This window comes from Numida meleagris, chromosome 2 (assembly GCF_002078875.1).
Source record: "Numida meleagris isolate 19003 breed g44 Domestic line chromosome 2, NumMel1.0, whole genome shotgun sequence".
NCBI lineage: Eukaryota > Metazoa > Chordata > Aves > Galliformes > Numididae > Numida > Numida meleagris.
In genome coordinates, this window is record NC_034410.1 from 100,949,446 (window position 1) to 100,972,657 (window position 23,212).

The window sequence follows — 23,212 nt, forward strand, 5'->3', positions numbered from 1 at the left end:
GAGGTGTTCCATCTTCTGCATCGTTTTTGTGGCCCTCCTCTGGACACACTCTTAATGGGTCCATGTCTCTCCTGTACTGAGGACTACACATCTGGATGCAGTACTCTGGGTGAGGTCTCACCAGTGCACAGCAGAGGGGCAGGATCACCTCCCTCACCCTGCTGGTCACACTTCTTTTGATGCAGCCCAGGATACTATTGGCTTTCTGGGCTGTGAGGGCACATTGCTGGCTCACGTCCAGCTTCCCATCCACCAGCACCTCCAGGTTTTTGGCAGGGGTGCACTCAATCCTTTCATCTCCCAGCTTGTATTCGTAGTGGGGGTTGTCTTGACCCAGGTGCAAGACCTTGCATTTGGATTTGTTGAATCTCATGAGGTTCACCTAGGCTCAGTGCTCAAGCCTGACTAAGTCCCTCTGGATGGCATCACGTCCCTCTGGTGTGTCAACCGCACCACATTGCTTGGTGTCATCCACAAACTTGCTGAGGGTGCATTCAATGCAACCACCGATGTCATTGATGAAAGTGTTAAAGAGCACCCGTCCCAGTACTGACCCCTGAGGGACACCACTTGTCACCGATTCTTCCTTCCCCACCCAGCAAATGCTTTATAGCTGACAAACATAAGCCATTTCCTAACCTTATCCTCTTTCTACAGAGGTAATAAAAATTGCTAATGCAAATGATGTTGCCTTCTGTTGTGCGCTTCTAGAAGGAAGCGGATCACTGCAGTTTATGGGGTACTTACCCTTTTCGGTACATGATGAATGGCTCACTTCAAATGATGTTTCCTCATTGATTTCCCACTATTTATCACCAGAAAAGACAGAGCAGGAAGAAGAGCATTTAAACATGAAGTTGATTTTGAAGATGACATAAATTTCACTACAGTGTGAAGTCATGGCAATATAACATTTGCTGGAGTAGCGGAGCAAAATGCATGAAGTCACTTCTTTAAATTTAGAACTATGTTGCAATTTTACTGCTTGTAAAACTAGCTGAGATTTAATTGACGTTACAGTCTTTGAATACTTCTGTTACAGCTTCACAAGAAGTAAAATGGTTTAATCTTCTTGAAATGTTATTCTTAAACTTGTTTGCATCATTTATTTTTACAGAATCCAACATTGGCTAACTTGCTAGCAAAAACGAGGCTACATAGGCTAGAAAAGAATAGTGTGTTTCAAAAGTCATTTTGGTAGCTACCAGTTTATTTATAAAATTATATAAACTGAATTTTGAAGAAAATGCTCTAAATGAAACTGTTGAGGGGTGGTGTACCTATTTCAGAAAAGTTGTAATAATTTTAATTTTCACTATGTAATAGCATAGCTATCAGTTATTTTCTTGCATTATTTCTTTGTTTCTGTAGAGATGTGATGTTGGTTTTACTCAGTGAAGTAGAAAAGTCTCTTTGGTTTCTTTGGACTTGTAAAAACTTGATTTGTGACTCTAACTTCATTGTGTTTTTTCTGTCATGTACTTACAGATTTTTAGGTTTAAACCATAATACAAACAGTCTGCAGACTTCCCAGTCTGTTCAGTTCTGATTTTTCTCATTTTCTGAAAACTGTTTTGAGTAAATCTATGAATCATCTACAAGCCTTCATGTAAATGACTGGAAAAAGATATTTTGTTGTCCACTTCCTTTCTAAGTGTTGTAAAATTGGTCTTCAAATACCTCTGCTGTAGACCTACAGCAGTGTGGTGTGAGGAAAAAGCCGATAATATCATAGCTCTTCATTTATTTGCATGCATTCTTTCTGAACTATAGAGCACTTTTCTGTAAAACCATCAATTTCCAGAATTAATATTACCACGTGTACATACTTAGCTTGACTCATTTCTTCCTGTTCAACTGCAGTTACTTTCAAAAGAAGGACTTTGAGATTTGTGGGAGGATGCTTCAATATAATAGCAACAATGAAAATAGTTACCAGCCTTGCAGAACCCTGGATTATGTTTAATTAGTTTAGTGGGATAAATGTTGCCCTCTAAAGGGTTATATCAATTCCCACAGCATCCAAGTGGAGCCACCACAGTTAGTGACTAATCTACAGTCTCTTTGGATGGAGATGTTAATTGGATGGATGCTAAGTAGTGTGCAATTTTATGAAGAATAGTTGCAGCTTTACATCTGTATAATATTTTAACTGAACAGGTAATTAGAAATATACCTTCAAGGATAATTGTTAGAAGGCGAGGAACAAACTATACATTGTTACTTTGAGGATGTGTAAGGATAAGGGTAGAAAAAGAAAAGGAAAAATACAGCTGGTTTTCTCTGATGTGTTTTTCATCTTCATGAAAAACAACTATAATTCATCTCAACATATCTGCTTTTATTTATAACAGTGTTTAGTGTGCATGCTTGAGTGGCAGAGAACAAAATGTACTTTTTGAAGATAAGAAATGTTTTAAATGTTCATGATGTGCTTGTTCAGTGCATGCTGCTCTCAAATCATTCAGACACCTCTTTAAATTTCAAATGTTGAATTTAAGTGGCTTAAAATCAGGCTGAAGTAATAGTATAAAAATACGCAGATTCTTTTTTTCTAAATCCAGCGCTTATAATTGATATTGTTGTTGTACATCAAGCAGCTGCTGATGGCAAGCCTTTAAGGAGCTGACCCCAAATCTGAGTCTAATACTGTTCTGGGATGAACTGTTCTCAGTCCTTGCTCTTCTAAACCAGCCTCATTTCTGACAACAGTAGAAACATCTGTACTTGGTCTCTGTTTTTGCTGTTGCTGGGAACATGACATACACTGAAACAACCAAGTTTAGAGATCCTGACAGCTAGACAGGAGCATCTGAATCCTGATAGTCACAGGGAGGTGATGGGCACATCGGTAAGGTCAGAACAACGTTGCTGTTCTGTAGTGTTGCTGGAAGATAAGTAATTTTAAACCAAGTGCAATGACAATAAACTGGTGACAGAATTTTTATGAAGTCATAATTGTTGCATGAGAGTTCAAACCTATTCAGTGTGCATCTATACCTCTTTTTTGCCTGCCTTATGTTGTTAATATGCAGACAACATAGACAATAGATGAGAGAAGACTTGTGAGAGTCATCCTTTCATTGTCAGTAATTTTACTATGGGTTTTATGTTTGTGGGAAGAAGAATTAAATGGAGGATTTAACAAGACTATGTTATCTCTAAATACCATTAGACTTGTCTTCTGGTCCTAGTTCAAAGTCTTATGTTACTGTAGTCAAAATAACATTGTTTTTTTCATTGAAGCTGAAAGCTTGAACAGAGATTCCTGTTGTAAATGAGGATTGCTCATTGCTTTGAGTTCTAAAAAGGTGTCATTTAATCCATGCTAGCTGTGTGCCACAGAACTCTACTCTTCTTCCTTCTGTAAGTGCCAAGTTACGCATTTCCAGAAGGTTCAGCTCTATCTGCAAGCATAAAGTTAGGGGAGCTGCAATAGAGTGCTTTTCTCCAATCTGTTCCTTACCACCTAGTGCAATTAAATAATAATAATAAATAAAGCTTTTATATTTAGTCTATTTTTTTATCTCTCTATTCCATGTCTTCTCTTTTTTTCCTTCTAATTTTCTGCTGCATCTGAAGCAAGTTGCTTTTTTTTGGTTGGTTTTTTTTTTTTTTTTTGGTAACTTCTAGTTTCTAACCATTTTTTTTTTCCTCCTTGGTGAAAAGCCAAAACTTTAGGCCTCTAGGTGAATTGGATGAATTGCCGAAGAAGAAAAGTTGCATAACCCATCATTAAATGTCTTAATCACTGCCACTCACCTTCAGGACAGAAATGCATACTGCTTCCAAAACCACAAACTAACAAGTATATTTGTGTTTCTCACTCAGACACATGACTTTTTATTTCTGGACATTAGAACAGTAATCCATCCATGAAGGTAATTTTATAGACTGATTAAGTTTATAACAGCTTGTTCAACAGCATAACATTGGAGAGTTTGTTCTTACTATGAAGGAAAACAACTTGTGCGCTGTATCCTGCTTTTCAAGCTGCCTGTGGCCCAGATATCTTTGCTCCGCATGTGTGGGAAAGATACAGCCTAGTTTGGACTGTAGGTCAATTGCATGCTGTGTTAACAAAAGAACCAGTTTCAAAAGCACATCTTATCTTTGCCCAAACTGCTGCAGGTCCCGGTGCTTTCCCATTATGTTGCTGGCAGGGAACAACTCCATTGCTTTCATGCATGTAATGCAAAATTCAGCAGACAACACAATTGCAATGTTTGTTGTTAAACTTTGCCTCTAGCTTGATAGACTTCTAGCTTGCTTTTAGTCTACCTGTATAAGAAGGATAATACAGAACTGTCAGATGAAGAGTGGTAGGAGTTCTTGCATAGCTGAAGCTTAACTGAAAATACTTCTTTTCAGTCTTCCAGTGTTCTTGAATGCACTTGTCCAATTCCTGTGGTCCAGTAACATTCCATATGGTGCTGTGGCAGTAAGCATTTGCTAAGTTCTTGCCACTGACCTGACAACACAGAGTGCTCAGCCAAGAGGGAGACAGCCTCTTCTCTACTCCAGGGAACTTGCCTTTGGCTAGCCTGGGCACTTGTAGGGTTACAGTTTACAATCTGTTTATTTTTATTTATTTCCAGCCCCTGAGTTTTGACTCTGCGTTCCCAGCCTAAATGTCTTATGCCAACTGTATGGGAATGCAATCCAGAAAAAGAAGCACTGTTATTTCTGGCAGCAAAGGAGGTGACTTGGGCATGGGGAAAGGCAGCTTTTTTTTTTTGATAGCCCATGCTGAGGGAAGGGGGGAAGAAAGAGGGAAGCAGTCTTAGCCTTATCTTTACATCCCTTAAAGCAAGATACATGGTATGAGTGCTTGATGTTTCTTCTGCATGAGATGGCTGTGGAAGGATCCCAGAGATAAATATTTGGGGAGTCGGACAGCTGCAGTAGATAGATTGCTCAAGTGGAGATGCCAAGCAAATCTGCTAGCAGTGTGTGTGTTTTTCTCTCTGGTTTATGGGACCTAAGGTCTCTGGCCTTTATTTCAGGAAGTCAGGCTTACTGTCTTGAGTAAAATATGTACCCAATAATTTATAATTACTTTGAGAGTTACTTACTACCAATTATGATTTCATTACCGTTGTTGTTTGCTCTTCATGGCTGTACCCAAGAATAAAAATACTTAGACTTCAAAATCTAGTCTGTTCTTTACAATTCTGCATGCTTTCAGTTTTGATATGCTTTGACTGGAAATGAGCAGATAATAAAACAAGTTTAGGGCTTTTTTTTTTTTTTTCTCCCGATCTAACCTGATACATAACAGAAGCACCAACATCTGTGACAGCTGTGGCAGTGATTCTGGAAGGACCCAGAAGTGCTTCTGCAAGCAGGGGTGAGGTGGCATAGGTGCTGATTCTGCCCTCTTGGAGATTTGCTGCTGTTGTACTTGACCACACAGCCAAACCTCACATTTCCTTGATTAAGTGATACTTAATGCTTACATTTGCATAAAGCATCAGTGGGGAGATGGGAAGGTTTTTCTCCAGGTTGTGGCCTGCAATGTTCTCTGCAGAAATGACACATAGTTTCTTAGTCTGACGCAAGCAGTATTTTAACTTGCAGACAGTTCCAGCCTGCTTTGTGTCCCCTAAAATTTCACGCAATTTATGGAAAGAGCACTGCATTCATTCTTTGAACAGCTAATTTTACTGAACTGATTTTATACATCATAGAAACAGTAACCAGACTCTCTGGTGTAACTGAGTGAAAGAAGAGTGCTTTGAGAACTGGTCAGGGCCAGGCAGCATGAACAACTATTTTTGAGGGGGAGGTGGGTGAGTCCCAATCTAAACAGCCAAGAATGAAGTGGGACAGATAAACCCAGGGTTATTGAGTTCCCGTGTCTTGGATGAAGCTGTCTTTCTGGGCAGCCTCAGAGAACACAGACCCTTGTGGGATTTTCTTTGGTGGTTACATTTGTGTGACAGAGGACTGTACAGGTTTGAAATAGGTCACCAAGAACTGAATCTGACATCCCTGGCTAGAGTAGTTGCCAGAGCACCCTGCCCTGATCCTCTCTGACCTGGACCAAGAGTTGTCAAAGAATTGGAGCTTCAAAAGAACTGAATAACACTGTTTTCCTCCTCTCTGTGAGTGCAGAAAAGAATTTAATCATGGCCAAGTCTTTTTCTTATGTATCTCTTGGGAAGGTGAGGGAGATGAGTGGAAGGGAACTAAAAGATAGATACAAATATATGAAACGTGCCTATAATAAGAGTATGCACGTATATATGAGAGAAACAACATTTTGCCTGATAAGTGCATGTTTTTGAGAAGTATTCAGAGTTTTATTTAATTTGTTTTACATAAGGATATCTGTGGTGGATTACAACAAACAAGTACTCCCAAAGATGCATTACAAGAGTGGAGATCTACTGGATATGTAGTATATATAGTATCCTCCTTTAAGAAGGCATTTTAAATTGTTTTTCCTTTAAAGAATAGAAATGCCTCACAATCTTCACGAGTAAATACGTTACAACTTGGGGAAAGTAGGAAAAGAGGAGGCAACTGAACTGTGTAATAAGGAAAGCATTAGTTAGGAGTCTCTAGCAGACCTGTGAATGGGAGAGAAGGAAAGGAGACGTGAGTGTGTGATCCCCCTCACAAAGGAGTGAAAATGGAAGGAACCATCATTTAGAAAGCACAATATGCTTAAAACTTTTATTTCAGTTTTCTCCTCTTTCAGTGCATGGTAATGCTGACTCTGTCTCTACAATTTTTCTGGATTTTAAATCAGATTAGTGTAGTTAGCTAACTTTACTTATTAGCCTGAGCTGACTCTAGCCGCACAATGGTTCAATCGGTTGCCATTATATTTGTTTAACTGCTCTAAAGTAAGTTTCCAACAATAGGTTCCTGCACTTAAATAGCACTGTGAGCACTGGTGCCCTATCAATCATTCAGACCTTTCCCTCCTGCTGTTGGCTCTGATAGACAGATCTGCTGATGTGGGTACTCTGGAAGAAGAGATCAGGAAGAAGGGATGATGGATAAAGACCATCTCCTGTCTTGGGAGGAAATCAGAAAAATCCTTTCTTTCACTGTCAATAAGTTGCTTTGTCAAGGTGTCAGAAGATTAATTATGCTCATGCAAGGAGTGAGAACAACTTTTTTCCCCTCTCATTTTGGTGTAATAGGGTGGCATTCTTCTGAACTGTGACAGAATTGCAAAGAAAGAGGCTTAAGAGATTTCAGTGCTGTAACATCACTGTCCTGTAAGCATTTGTAAAGCTCTTAGGCATACATCCCCGGTACTGTGAGGTTCTGCCAGTAACTGATTGGTCAAAGTATTTGTTTCAGGTGCAGTACGGACTGCATCCCATGAAACGCTTGGTGCTAACCAAGTTGCAGTCTGTCAGCACTGCGGCTTTTTTTTAGGTTTTTAAAGATCAAACTTTCAATGAAGAGCTGCAGAAAGCCTTTCCGTACATAACCATGAATGCAAAAGCATGCAACTGTGCGTTAGTTTCTGAAATGATAAATTTTCACTAAAAGGGAAAATCTCCCTTAAGTGACTGTGGAATATTTTTTTTAATTGGATCTGTGGAACTCTGTTTAGTATTTTATTTTATCATTGCCCTTCTGCATGTTTTGAATAAACAAAGTGTAGAGTATGATAAAAATGGAAGGATGTGACATTTTAAATTAGTCTTCTAGCAAATTAATACAATGAGTTAACTTGTATTCTGAACAGAATAGGATTAAGTTAAAAAAAAAAAAAAGTGTTAAAAATCAGGGACCTGGGGAAAAAAAAAACAACTTTTTAAAATGTGAGGCCATTTTGACTTTGTCATTTCAGATATTAAGCAAGTCTCTTTGCAAGCTCTTGAAATGTTGCACAAATTATGTCAGTGACTTTCTGTGACTTAGTCCTGTGGTCATATGGAAAGCATTTTTTGTAATTTTTTGATTTATGTGTACATACATACTTTGTAGGAATTAAGTCTTAAATTAGTACAAGGGAATTAGAGACTTAAAGAGCTGCATCAGTTTTTTCAGTTGAGTGTCTCTGGAATAGCTTTTCTGTTTTTAATGTTTGCAGTGCTACACTATGAAAAGTGGTGTATTTTTTTTTAATTAAGTTTACAGTTTTTAATTGTTAATGTTGATGCTCCTGGGCAGCTTCCCTTCAAAGCAATGTCACTTTAAAAGTGTTGATCTCTAATACATGATAACTGAAATCGTAACTAAACGAACATTTTAAACATGGATGTGCCTGACCTTGAAATGCTGCTGATAAAAGCTAATGCTGTTAAATTGCATGCCAAATTAACCCTCATTTCCAAATGCTTTGTGTGTGCGTTTCCTGTAGGATATAATCAGCTTTGATCCTACGAAGCAACACTTCTTTTACAATTGGTTATTTTTTAATGAAGGAAAATCAACGAACAAGTTTCAATGTCTGATTTCAATGGCAGCGAAATGAAATGTTGGTTTTTTTTGCATCCCTCTGCCACTGTACTTTATTGTATTGAATGCCTGACATGAATCATTGCCTTGGTGGGGAGGTAACACTTAGTTACAGCTTGAAACTTTACTTTTACATATGTAAACCTCTTTAAGGATCACAAGTTCACATGAGAAAAGCACAGGAAACTGAAGAATGGAATAGACAAGGAATAGCTTCCTGAAGCAGCTTATTTATTTAAGTCTTACTGAATCATAGCATCAATATACATGTTTTTTTAGTCTGGATTGAGACAAACACTGCTTGTCTCACAAATAGCTTTTTCTTGAAACATTCAATTCTGTACCATTTCAGCAGTTGCCCGTCTTGAAGCGCACTTTTATTTTGTGCAGAAGTTACACTGCAGAATTTATTTTAAATTCAGAAGTTAGAATGCAGGAGCATCTGCATGCACAGTCTGTTTTTTCTTTTGCATCTTTTGAGGAGTACGGACTTGGTATGGGATTTAACAGGACATAAGGATCTCCCTTCCTGGCCTGGCGGGCCTGTGTGCGTAGCCCAGTGGTGCGAATTCCCACTGAAATGGAACAAACAGGCTGCTGCAGAAAAAATTCATGTAGCAATAACTGACTTTTGTTAGTTTTTGTCTGCTGGAGACTTGGCATGTTTTCATTTTGAATTGAAAAGACATCTTTCAGATGAATCACCGTCTGCATAAATTCATTTGAAGGGGATGTTATCATCCTGTGTGAACTTTGGAGGGAAGCACTCACAGGCCATAAAGTGAATCACCCATCTCCCTGGGCTCGAGCCGAAGCCCTGGCCTGTCTCTGCCACGGGGGCATTCAGCTGCCAGCTCAGCATGATGAGAGCGCACTGTGTCCTACCTCTCACGTTCCTTCTCTCCCTGAGCCCTGTAGGGTGGTTTTGCTCTTCCACTGGGGAGGAATCACAGGTTTTCACCTCCCACCTTCACCGTGTCAAGCCCTTGTTCGCTGACTTGGACAAACAGAACCTAGTGCCTGCCCTGTGTTTTCTGTGCCTGTCACCTTGATTGTGTTACCTTTCTTTTTTTTTTTACATTCCTCTGCTTGTGTTGTCTTGTCTTTATAGCATCGAATTTAAGCTCTTTATCTTCTCTTTCAAGGCCCTCAAATCCCTGAGGTTTTTTCTTTCCCATTATCTGCCCCGTCTCTCCTTGTTATTGAGATGTCAGCCCTGGATCCATTCAGCCTGCAGTGCCTAATGGGGCAGACACAGCCGACCTTGATCTAGGGCCAGGCTGGCTCTGGACTTGGATTTTTGTGGTAGCCGGTGCAGTCCTGTTCCTGTTCCTCTGGGCCTGGGAGATGCTTGCGTTCCAGTGGAGGCTTTGGGCAGTATGAGGTGCCCAGTGTTTTCTCCAGAAAAATCTAGAGGCTGGGTTTAGAGCTGATATGGACCACGGGGCTTTAGAGCAGCATGGATGGAAGCGCAGGGAGGCCTTACCTCCGAGGGGATGGTGCTCCTGAGGGAGCGGGTGGTAGTGGCAGTGCCCAAGGGTGGCTGGAGAAGAAATCTGGAGGTCTCAGCCAGCTATGTTCTCGCTGTCACCAGCTTTTGTCTTAAAATTCCTCTTTGAGGAGCAAAAATAGGGTGGTGGGGTATAGCCAAGGATACTGCTGTATTGTAACTGAAGGAACCTTAGGAGGATGCTAACGGGGAGAGGAATAGCTTTGTTACTGTTTCAGCAGTGTTTCTCTGAGAATTTAAGAGAAAATGAATTCTGCTGAAGTGACCTCTTTTTCACCTCTTTCTGGCTTTTGAAAAGCTTGTGTTCCCTGAGCCATCCACACAAACACTTACCCAAATAATGAAAAATCCAAGTGCACATGCTCCAAGGGACATTTAAGTGTTGCTGCTGTTATGTTGGATGGCTGTAGTTCCTACGGAAAATTGATTTTTTTTTCCATTTTAATAACTTTAAAACACTCTCAGTCTATCCAGAAGGAAAATATAGCAACTCCTAAAAAACAAACAAGAAGCTTTTTGAAGTGGAGAACTTCAGTGTTAGTCTCCTTTTGCACGTTTTCTTGGAACTAAGGGTTTTGTTGAAACGGAAAAAAATATGTAGAAGGGGACAAAGTATCTGATTTTGCAAAGACCTGTACATTTCTTTAGAAGTATGGGGGGTGGAATGAAATGGAATGGCAGATGATATTTTTTCTTTTTCAAAATTAGATCTGCGACAGATTAAATGTGAGCTTGAAAATAGAGTGTTCTGGGAAGGAAGTGAACTTGAGAAAAACAGGCAATTTAATAGGAATGTTCTAACCTTGCTTTTAGCACAAAGTATTTTTGTTACACTTGCTGACCTGGCTGCTTCAATGCCATTGCAGAGCATTCTTTCTCTTTGATTATTTTTTTTTTTTTTGTTCTTCACATATTCATGGAGAAGCAGTAATCTGCATGCAACATTTGCCTGATATCTAACGTCAGATAAAACAGTTGAGTGTCTGCTTTCCTACTGAGAGTATTTCCATATGTTGTTTCTTACAGTTTTAGAAAGATAAGAACTACTGTTTTTCTGCTTTGGTAGATGAAAGGCTGTGAATGGCACCTTGCAATAAAGTCAATGTTTCAGTGCTGTTCCCATTAGGTCTTTTGTATTTATCGGGAAGGAATCCCTAAGCACAGGCTTGTTTTCTGTGCAAACACTGGGAGAATGTGGAGACCAACAAGGTTGAGCTGACCCTACGTGCTGGTCTGTTCTGTGCAGCTGACTGACATGTTTCAAAGGTTAAGCTAACTGGGGATGAAATGTAATCAGCAGCGCACTGGATCCTTTCCAGATCACACTGGAGGGGTGCAATAACCAGCACTGTTAGCTTTGAGAGAGCAAGAGAGACAGAGGTCATTACCTGTGTGGTTCTGAGCATGAGGAACCAACTGCCTTCTCTGCTACCTCCCACATTCGTTTATTTAAATCTTATCTGGAATTGTTATCCTGCTGGCCTCTGGTTTTCCAAAAAGAAAAATGGCTGTTTATTCTTCATACACTGTAATTTTCATCTTTCCGCTGATTTCTTGGAGTTTCCCCAAGATCTCAAGCCCTGTCATTAGTTGGGATCTGGATCAATGCTCAGGAAAGTGAGAAGAGCTGCAAGAAAAAGAGTTGCTGCTTTTCAGATGGCAGCCAACGAGAGGCCAGGGTAAACTAGACAGTACTCTAATTTAGAGTCATAGTGCACCAGTAGAGGGAGATGCTCTTGGTAAAGTTTCTTTCTTTCTGTAAGTGGTAGCTAGGAAAAGAGCTGGTATGGTTGGAAGCTGGTGAGGGTGGAGAACAAGAATCATAGAATCCTTAGAGTTGGAAGGGACCTTTAAAGGTCATCTCATCCAACTCCCCTGCAATAAACAAGGACACCTACAGCTAGATCAGGTTGCTCAGAGCATATCCAGCCTCTCCCTGAAAGTCTCCAAGGAAGGGCATCAACGACATCTCTGGGCAACCTGTTCCAGTGCCTCACCACCCTCGCTGTAAAAGTCTTGTTCCTTATATCCAACCTAAATCTACCCTCTTTAAGCTTGAAGCCATTTCCCCTTGTTCTGTCACCACAGACCCCACGGAAGTCTGTCCCCTTCTTTCCTGTAGCTCCCCTTTAGATACTGAAAGCCTGCTATCAGGTCACCTCGGAACCTTCTCTCCTCCAGGCTAAACAGCCCCAGTTCTCTCAATCTGTCCTCGTAGGAGAGGTGTTCCATCCTTTGTATCATTTTTGTGGCCCTCCTTTGGACATGCTCCAACAGGTCTATGTCTTTCCTGTACTGAGGACTCCACATTCCACATCTGGATGCAGAACTCCAGGTTGAGGCCCTCTGTGCAGAGGATCACCTCCCTCACCCTGCTGTCCATGCTTCTTTTGATGCAACCCAGGATACTGTTGGCTTTCTGGGCTGTGAGGGCACATTGCTGGCTCATGTCCATCTTCCCATCCACCAGTACCCCCAGGTCTTTTTTGGCAGTGGTGCACTCAATCCTATCATCCTTCAGCTTGTATTGGTAGTGGGGGGTTGCCTTGATCCAGGTGCAAGACCTTGCATTTGGATTTGTTGTACCTCATGAGGTTCAGCTGGGCCCATTGCTCAAGCCTGTCTAGGTCCTTCTGGATGGCATCGCGTCCCTCTGGTGTGTCAGCTGCACTCTACAGCTTGGTGTCATCAGCAAGCTTGCTGGGGGTGCACTCTACCCTGCTGTCAATGTCATTGATGAAGATATTAAAGAGTATCAGTCCCAGCACTGATCCCTGGGGAACACCACACATCACTGATCTCCATCCAGACATGGAGCCATTGACCACCACTCTCTGAACTCGATCCTGCAGCCAGTTCTTTGTCCATTGAACAGTCTACCCATCAAATCCATATCTTTCCAATTTGAAGAGAAGGATGTTGTGGAGTACAGTGTCAAAGGCCTTACTGAAGTCCAGACAGATTATATCAGTGGCTCTTCCCTTGTCCACTGATGCAGTGACACCATCATAGAAAGCCACTAGGCTGGTAAAGCAAGATTTGCCCTTGGTGAAGCCACGCTGGTTCTCCTGTATCACCTCCCTGCCTTCCATGTGCCTTAGCATTGCTTCCAGCCAGATCTGCTCCATGATCTTCCCCAGCACAGAGGTGACACTGACAGGTCGGTAGTTCCCAGGATCATCCTTTTCGCCCTTCTTAAAAAGGGGTGTGATTTGGGTTTCCTTTTGTCCAGTTACCAGGGACTTCGCCTGATTGTCATGACTTTTCAAATATCATAGAGAGTGGCTAGGTGACTACATCAGACAGTTCCCCCAGGACTCTGCGATGCATCTCATCAGGACCCATAGAGTTGTGGATGTTCAGGTTCCTCAGGTGGCCACAGACGTGGTCTTCACTTACAATGGGAGGGACATTGCTTCCCCAATCCCCTCCTACCAAACCAAACATTTGAGGGCTGTGTGATGAGCAGTTATCAGAGAAGGCCAAGGCAGAAAAGCTTTTATGTACCTCAGCCTTTTCCTTGTCTGTTGTTACCAGCCTGCCTGTGTCACTCAGTAGGGGGGTACGCCCTCCTGGACATTCCTTTTCTAGTTAAGGTACCTGTAGAAGCCTTTCTTGTTCTTTTTGGCATCCCTTTCTAGATTTAGTTCAAGTTGGGCCTTGGCTTTCCCAATCCCATGCCGGCACAGCCTAGCAGCTTCCTTATACTCTCCTGATGGTACCTGTCCCTGTTTCCACTGCCTGTGTATTTTCTTCTTGCTCTTCAGTTTGACCAGCAAGCTCTGGTTCAGCCATGCCAGTCTCTTGCCTTCCCTTCCTGACTTGCTACACCTGGAGATGACGAGCTCTTGTGCCCTGAGGTAAGCTTCCTTAATGATCTGCCAGCTCTACTTGGCACGCTTAGCCATGAGGACAGTTTCCCAGGGTGTTTTGTTGATTAACTCCCTGAAAAGCTGGAAGCTTGCTTTCCTAAAATTTAGCATAATAATTTTACTCTTTGCCTGTCTCACATTCCTCCGGAGCATGAACTGAACCATAGCATGGTTACTACAGCCCCGGCAGTGGGCTGTAGAATGGGGGGAGGTGAAACAGAAGCAATGAAGCAAAGATAGCATCTCTGAGAAGTGAATGCCTCTTTCTTCCAATTCTCAGCCACCCATTTTCTCCAGCTCCATCTCAGTATTTTCAATCCTCTGCATTCAGATCTGCAGCAGGAGTCTGTTCTGAGCATCAGATAAAAAGGCTTCCTGGAAGGCACCAGAAGCGTGCAGCATATGGTGGGGAAGTACTGCTTATTGTCACATTAGGGATTTCAGGGGTGACAGGCAGTGACGCTAGGATTTTTCTCCCTACTTAGCTTTTACACAACCTGTTCTCAGAAACTGTCTGTACAATAACAATCTACTAAGCAGGGAACAAAAAATTGCCTTCCTTTTGAATTCAGTGAAAAGGTTCCCACTCCACAAAACATGTTGTTTTCTTTATAGACCAGTGTATGAATATGGCCTTGAAAGCCAATACATGTGGCAGCACTGGAGCCTTTTCTCTGAAAGAAAAAGGAGGCAGATGGAGGATGTACATTTCACAGCAAGTCAGACCTATTAGGCCTGTAGAGAGGATTAGATTAATAAGTCTCTTTGTATATAGTCTTGATTTTTATGTTATAATTAACAGCTTGGAATATGAATGCCTTTTCCAGGATCTCTGAGTGCTGCAGTTTATGCATTTTGCAGTGTTCTCTAAAGAAAGCCCTGACTAAAACAGAGGTCAGTGCTAGTTAATAGGAAGATAGGCTCTGTCCTGAGGAGTTCTGTGTAGGCTGGTTATGATGCCAGAAGAAGAAAATGTTATTATTTCCACCTTTACTAGACGGAGGAATGTAATCACAAGCAGAGAGAGCCCCTTATAAGCATTGCCATTCCTTGCTACCCTCCTGTACTTCAAGGATAGAACAAACTTTTCCTTATTTCTGAGTCTTCATGAGATCTCTCTACTACAGTGTGTGAGAGAGAGAGAACAAGGTGTTCTCTTCCAATTTGCTTTTCTTATGAAGTTCTTCTTGAAAGGCCTTTTATTTCCTAGACTGATTTTTCTTTTCTCTGTGCTAGAGCACTGGAGATAAGGGAGGACTGTGCAAAATCACTGTCTTGTCCATGTGAAACCTGAGTATTCGTCCTTCCCAGTCCTGTACCTTTCACTTAAGCCTTTGCATACACTAGATGTCTTTTTAATTGCTCAAAGAGCAATGTGTTTGGTTTCTCCACCAACCTTAAAGTAAAATTCAACATCAATTTTCAGAAACACTCCTAATCTTTTAGTAAGCAGTGTCTAAATGAGACATAATATCTGTATAGATACAGTTTCTTCTCTTCTGGGGTAACTCTTGTAGTCTTTGTTATTTGTAGCCCAAACGTTTACTCAAGTTTACTGTCACTTCAGGTAGCTCTGTAGGCTCTATGGAGGTCTTTGTTTTGAGGGCTTTTCAATAAAACCAGTTTTAATGTGAAAGAGGTTTTAGATTCCAGCTACACTCTTAGAGGATTTGATCAGCACAAACAGTGAAGGTGCCACGACTTGTTTGCCATTATCGCACCAAGTCTAGAGAGGAGCTCATCAGTTTACCAGTGAGGTCTTCCTTCCAGAGGCTTCTTGCCAGCTCTGTTGAAGAACCTTAGGAACAAGAAACCAATTTATTCCACCTCCAAGATGTTCAATCAGCTGCCCAAACTGGGTTCGTGACAACAGATGAGGGGAGAGTGGTGAGTCAGGTGCTTGCCCTGATGGAAAAAGAACTAGAATTCCTCAAAGACAGAAAAACTTTTAACATTAGGATTTTTAGGAAGATTTGTGTATGTCTTTCTGCACAAGTAACAGCAGTTAAGCAGCAAGTCCTGACAGGGTTTCTCTTTTGCTGGATTACCACAATGCTGAGGGAATCCAAAGGAACAAAACTTTAAAAAGTATTGCTTAGAAAAGCCCTTTGTAAATGAAATATGGGATCTGCTTGGATTAAGTATCTGAAGATTTATTCTAATATTCTGAGCTAATCAGCTTGCTTTTTTGTTTAGGGTGCTCTGACACTTTTATAAGAAAGATGCTTTTAAAAGATCACTGATGGAAATTTACTGTTCATGGCTGCCAGCAAAGATTGTGTTGTTTTCCCTTGGCACAGTAAAGGCTAACTGTGTTGAAGTGGATCATTTTATATGATTACTAGCAGCATCCACCTTCAGGTTCAGATTGATGGCTGTAAATATAAACACTTTGGGTGACTCAACAGAAGGTGTTTCTCTGAATGATGAAAGGTGGAATCTCTGAGTTTCAATTTAATTTTCCTTCTCAGCACGGGGATTCAAGATGAGCTCGGTACACAACAGCATCTGATGCCTTCCCTGCACACAGATTTATACAGCATGCACATTTGCACATGATGTTACTTCTTTTTTTTTTTTTTTTTTTTTTTTTTTAAAGTCTGCTTCCTTCATAGCACTCCTTACATCTTTCCCTGCATTTTTCCTTCTGTCAATTTGTAAAGACATGTTTAAGCCTGAGTGCTATTTTGGATGAGAAGTTAACTTTAAAAGCACAGTAACTGAATAGGTCTTCTGCTCTGTCAATCTTCCGTCTCCCAAGTCACGTCTGTAGTATTTTTGCTGCAGTGTGGAGCCATGGCAATGTCCCACAGCAGAGCGGTTTGGAACCAGGGAAAATCAGTCCTGCTCAATATCCATTCTACGCCATTGGACTGTTTTTATTCTTGTGTTTGTCCTGATGTCAGTATGCTGGTACCAGTGTCGTCAGAGGATGTCCTTACTGTGAAACTAGATGTCTGCACCATGTCTTCCACCTTTCAAATATGTTTCATGTGTTTTTGCAAAGCCATCACATAACAGAGGGTGTTTGCAGCGCTTTTTATGGGATACCTTGATAGTCGGGTCTCCTTTTTGATACATACTGTAATTTGTACCAGGACACAGCCACTGTTTGGGCTTTATGGTGTCTCTCTGACTCCTCCAGGCTGTTTTTTCAGAGTACATTCTCTGCACTTCCCCCGGAGAAGAAGAATCAGTTAGCTGTGGATGCATATGCTTATGAAATCCTGTCTGTGCTGCAGCTGGCAGGTTAGTTGCTGTGTCTCTGCAAAAGAAGGGCAGGAAATTTCACCGTGTGTGAAAGGAAGGCTCGATTCCTCACTGTGTGCCAGATCTCTGCATGTCCTGCTGCCGACATGAGATGCACAGCACACAGCTTGCGAGCCAGAATGTTGTACATCTTCGTTACTGATACTTCATAGCATGACAGTTCACTCTCTAGGAAAGAAAGCAAAAGACCCAAATTTCTTTTGAGCATATATAATTCTTTGTTGTGTTCTGGATAAGACAAAATTGTGGCAAATTTTCCGAGTTTAGCCTGGAAACTTTTCTTTCTCTAATATTTATATATCCATTCAGAGCTCCATGCCTTGATTTTACAGTTTTTTCCTAGTGATGGTAATATGCCCGGACCTGTTTCAGGATAAAAAATCATTTGAATGATCTCCTTCTGATAAGGAACATAGTACAACTCTTTTCTTTCCTGTGCTGAGAGTAAGCAAGTGTGACACATACATGTGTAACAGAGGAACCTTCTCATGTAGTGACATGAGAATATTTGCTGTATGTGCCTTCTCTGCAGGTGGCTCCTACGCACAGGTAGAACTAATAAATCTTCTGTTCATCTTGCCTAAGAAACATGGCAGTCTTTCAATGGCAATCTATACAGCAGATGTAAAAAGCATTATTAGATCTTTAAAATGTAACAAGGATTCAAAGGTATAGATGTTCATTTACCTCTTTAAATTGTATTGCATTGAGGAATGCTTTATTTCAGGAGCTTGTCTATGCTGCTGCACTGTCTCAGCTTCATTGCTTCAGATGTCACTTGAAGCAGGAGCAGTTTTTATAACTACACAGTAAACTCAAGATGGCTTAATGGAAATGATTTCTTCATGTGTCAAAATGACCCTTTTGTTTCTCATTTTACTCTTTTGTTGCCTGCAGCTAATCTGCTTCTGGGTTATCAGATCCAAGCATCTTACAATGCTGACTCTAGCAGTGGTATTCAGCTGGAATGCCGCCTTTTGTTTACTGGTTTTACCAGGCCTCCAATGCTTTCTTTGGTCATCTGGTGTCTCCACTAATGTGATTTGCACTCCCAGGCTCTGCAGGTAGTCATGGGCTTTTATAAGGGAATTAGAGGAAGGCCTGCCACCCTGGTTGCTAATGAATCCACAGGGTATTTCTTGTTTATGTTTTGTTTTTTTTTCAGCTTTTTTTCTTTTCTTTTCTCTCTCTTTCTTACTTTTTTTTTTTTTTTTTTTTTTTGGGGGGGGGGGGGGGGAACAGGCTGTGAACTGTTTGCGTTCTTATGCATTTTTTCTCCCCTCTGCTCTTTAAGTTGCTTTACTTGGCTCTGGTGACATTCATGTTTTAAATGAAGTACCAAATCTTGTTGATCAGAATGTGCTTTTTTATTTTATTTTACTTTGTTTTCTGAACATATAAATAAAGAAAGAAAAATAAGTGGCTGCTCAAAATACTCAAAGCTTCTTTATTACAATGAGAAACAGAAGTTGCTCCTTGTGCTACTGAATGTAGCATTGAGAAAGAAAGCTGCCTTCCTTGAGAAAATAGTTTAAATTTAAATTAAAATAGCAAATGTTGGTGTAAGTAAGGAAGTTGTTTTATTAATTGTGCTGCAGCTAGAATTCTAAGTCTTGCAAGCACATCAGAGTTAGATTAAGTTGAGAAACACCATCAGTGCAGTCTGTTTGTTTTGAGCCAGTGAAGGACATAGTCAACATAGTCAAGTAAATATTCTATTAGACTTTACAAAAGCACATAGATCTGAGATTTTTTAAAGATATGAAATAATATATATATAGTGAGGATAAATGGTTAAACATTTTGTACTCATTTTCTAAAGTAGAGCAGAGTTTCAGGCTCTGAGGAGTTAAGTTGGGAAGAATGTCAGATGCTGAGTAAGTTGCCATTCAGTCTATATCCACAACCTCTTACTTAACTATCCTTGTTGATCTGCGAGGGGACTAATAGAGTGATTAGGGGTTTTTCGGATTAGGCCTACCATTTTGCTTGCGCGAAAACAAGCACAATGTCAATGTTTTTCAAGCTTCCCGCTAGTCTAATTAAGACTCGACCTACAGTGGCAGGATCTGCATATTTTTTATCTCTTTGTAAAATATTTTTTATTTGTTTCTGTTGTTTTCAAATGGAAGATACTGAATCTGTGATAAAAGCAAAAGGATTTTGGAAATAAATGGGCCCTTTTCAGGCAAAAGTAGATAATAGTGAATCTATTTATACAAGTCTGAAGAACTTAAAGTGATAAGACTTGTCTCGCTGATATGTGGCTAAAGGAGAAAGCTTTAGAAATAGTAAAACTCACAGGCATGTTTCAGTGCCCTTCCTTTGTGGTATTCTGTGATGCTGATGCTTCATAATTTATCCATGATGTTGGAGGAGTTTATATGTTTCATGCATCTATATTTATACTTTTAACACATAGCCTGAATATTGAAGCAATAATTTCTGACCAGAGAATTGCAGTAATGTTGAGGTGGTATTTGTACTTCAGAAAATGTGTAGAAATTCAGGTGCAGGTTTTTTAATAATGGCCATATTAAGCGAGGGTATGTCGATTGAGTTTTACTAGGCTGACAGCAGTGCTGAAGGTCCTTGTGACCCAGAAGTTTGTGACCCATGAAATCTCCGTTTTCCTTCTATTGGTAATGTATCCTGAAGTACAGAGGACTGAAAAATGCACACTGCGTGACCCAACGCACTGATTATGTACAAGAGGAAAATTATTTTGAGCATATTGCCGAAAATGTCTTCGATACAAGCAGATGTAAGGGGTAGGATTAAATTATATTCTTAAGCAAATGTTCTCTCAGCACAAATTCAGTCAGGCAGAAGGTGATATTTGCAGGCATGAATGAGGTCTGCTTATTTTTATTTAAAACAATGATTTCAGATGCTTGGCCATTTTGTTGACTCAGATTCACATGCTGCATGTCAGCGAGCAGAAATCAAAGTATTCCTGTATTAATGTACTTGTATCTGATTGAAGGAGATAAGTGACAGTAAGGAAATGGGCAGTGTTATTTCTAAAAATGGTAACTATTCCAAGGCCCCTGAAAATGAGCCTACGGCACGCAAGCAGGCAGGCGATTTTACAGCTCTGTCCAGAGCACAGAAGGAAGATAAATCATGGCCATCCCCCTCTCATTTTTGAAATGGTTCAACCCTGGGGTTTAGCTGAAGGACTTAAGGAGTTTTTGAAGTGCAAATAGACTGGTGAAGGGTAAACCTTTTCAGAGTTTCATTTAGATGGATTTTTTTTTTCTATGTGAATTTCTGGCACCAGCTGAGATCTGGAAGGCCACAGGATTTTTTTGTTTTTGATCAATCAAGCAAACAGGACTTGCTATGGGGGTGTACATTCTCTGCATACATATTGATCCTATTGTGTTTAAAAGTAGTTAATTTAATCGGGGCTTTTTGAAACCTTCCTCCGTAAGACTTGCATTAATGGAGCTGTCATTTCAAGGTCATGTTTCAGTGTCAATAACTTAATAGTAATAACAGTAGTAGCCAATATTTCAGTTATTCTGTTAATATTTAATTGTGTTAGAATTGGTTTTTACAAAAATAGTTTAAAAAATACTCAGTCTCAATTGAAAAATGTTGTTCTCATCAAACGAGAAATTTTCAAAGAAGTCTGGTGTTACTAAATACATCAAGACAAGTAGTTGTGTTACTCTTCGTAGCTGCTTAGGTCAGTATCCTTGGCCTGATCTGTTGCGTAGAAAGTTGGACTCCAAGAATCCATTTTACACCTTGTCCTTTCTCGCAAGAAATTTATAAAGTCTGAGGATTTATTCGGAGCTCCTTATAGTAGTTTTGACCTTTTACCTTACACTTGGTCTTTTTTATCTAAAAAGTGGACTGCATATTAACAATAAACTCTTCTCTCTACTGTGATAAATATTTGGAGTTACAACATGTAAAGGTTGTCTCTATGGTAAGATGTCTATTTGAATATAGATTTTGTAGGGCGGGATATATTTTGCTACTTTTGGTCTATACTCAATGCCAAGACCTCAAAGTATTCAGAATACGATTTCAGAGCAATGTGGACTGACCAGGCTGGGTAATGAGGTAGAAAGCAGAGTTGTTCATGCAGCTCTTTCAGTCATGTCCCCATACTGTAGAGGTTCCTACATTTAAGTGTTTTTCCCAACTGAGTGGGACATTGTCAAACCTTTTGGTGCAGGATCACCCAGCGGCTCAGAGCGTGAGAGCAACTGTGAAATTAGGATGCTCCTCTGTTGTTGGGATGCTTCCACGGTTTCTGTTCAAAAAGAACTAAATGTAGCTGATTTTATTTTTTCTTTTTGCAGCTGATATGCAGAGAGGCTAACTCAAGTCCTACTAAAAAATATGTCTGGAGAAGTGTGTATTGCGATGTTCCCCAGACTTTACATTAAACAGAAAACGTTTGGTTAATAGGCCCCCTATGCTGGTCTTTGTTTTACAGCTCTAGCTTTTATGTCCATTAACCTCATGTGCTGTCAATCTCATGTACTGTAATGATGGTTATTTCCTGTAGTGTTTGAAAACCGATCATGAGATGCTGTTTAAAGCTTTCCTGAGAGAGAAGGAGGTTTCTCTGCATGCCACTGCAGATAAAGGGATTCTCAGAATTTGTGGCATCGCTTTTGCTGGTAGGTCACTGGGAGTTGCTAATATGCCCTTCTCTTTGTTGAGTAAGAGATTTACAGAACCACCCAAGGCTGCTTCTCTCCCACCAAGAAGTCCGTTTGCACCAACTGGATAAAGAACTCTGGGTGCATTTTGAAGCAGAGATTTTTGCTTCAATCTTATTAGGCATGTGAGTTTTAGCTGCAAAATATATCACTCTAATTTTAAAAAAATAATAATAATCTAAATGGTATGTGCTCAAATGTCAAAACAGACTGCAAATTAGAGAGTTATCAAGCAGCTGTGATACTGAAGTAACGTAAATCCTGTTATGCTATTTGTTCATCAAGTACGTATGCTTGCACTGTGATTATGAATTCCTGTAGAATTTAACTGAGCAACAGCTGGTCTGTAGGATGTGTAGTTCTTTAATAGAGTAATTTTTGTGTTTTGCAGGAGAACTTGTGTGCCACATTGCTGAAACTGTTTCCAAATGCCTTCTAAACTTTGTAGGAATTTTTCAACAATTTTTGTGCCAAATATCTCCACTCTTTGATTTTGATCACAGATAGATTTCACAAAATCCTTCCATGGGTTGCTAGGATAAAAAAAAAGAAAGTAAAAAGGTCATCAGTGCCACTAACTACAGCTGCAACAAAACACATACTCTTTTTGGCCTTTGATTGTGTCAGATTCCTTTTCTTTGCAATTGTTTTTCTTTTTTTTTTTCACTTGTGAGAGGTTTATGGTGCCGTGTCCTTCAGGACAGCCCTGTCTTAGGGTTGAAGTTGTATTTCTCCCTGAGTTCCTAGAGGTGATGTTATCTTTTGTTCCCTTAGCAGCGTGGTCATTCCTAAGAGCATCTGTCACTTGGGGCATTGTAAGATGGATGAGTCTCAAGTGAACTGCTGGTTGAAGCAAATGGTGAAAATAAGAAAAGCTGAGGGGGCTGGGGTCTTCAGAGGGGACAGACAACAAGGAAGCACTGTTAGAAATCAAAAGTAAGCCAGGCGGTAGTGGAAGAAAGAGCCAAGATGGATCACGTGTTACCATATCCCACGAGTCTTGGAAACTGAGATGGGGGACTGATGTATGCTGAAGAGATCTGCTGTGGTGAAAATGCCATAGGTTTGCCTTCTGTTTGCAAATAAAGGGGGATTCGAAGGATATGATCGGAACATCATGTGAAGAAACTGTATTTTATATCACGCTGTAAGGCTAAGACTAATCAGTGCTGCCATTGACCAGCAGAAGGATTGCCAGGGTTTTTTTTGCGTTTCTTAAATAGTATATGAGAATCTTTCAATACTGAGTGGGTCTGTAACATCAGAAAATGAAAGCTGAGCTTATTAGTAGATTTACTTCTGGAAAAACAGGAAACTAAAAATTCTTAGCAGTTTGTCTTTCAAAGGGTGCTTAATGTTTTGAACAGTTTCAGTACAGTATCTCTGATGCAGCCAGACTAGTTCAGTTAGACGTAGTAATGGAAAGAAAGTGGTGTAAAAAAATA

General features: G+C 40.4%; 1 protein-coding gene across 10 annotated transcripts in view; it reads left to right on the top strand.

Annotated features, from left to right (window-relative positions):
• GREB1L (growth regulation by estrogen in breast cancer 1 like) overlaps positions 1-23,212 on the top strand; it is a 128,199-nt gene that overhangs the window by 30,929 nt on the left and 74,058 nt on the right. Inside the window, exon 1 of one of the 10 annotated variants that reach the window (XM_021385633.1) lies at positions 21,610-21,725. The exons of the other annotated variants lie outside the window; for them this stretch is intronic. The gene's annotated coding sequence lies outside the window, so the exon portion shown is untranslated. Of the gene's footprint in view, positions 1-21,609; positions 21,726-23,212 lie in introns of those variants that run through there. 10 annotated transcript variants of the gene reach the window in all.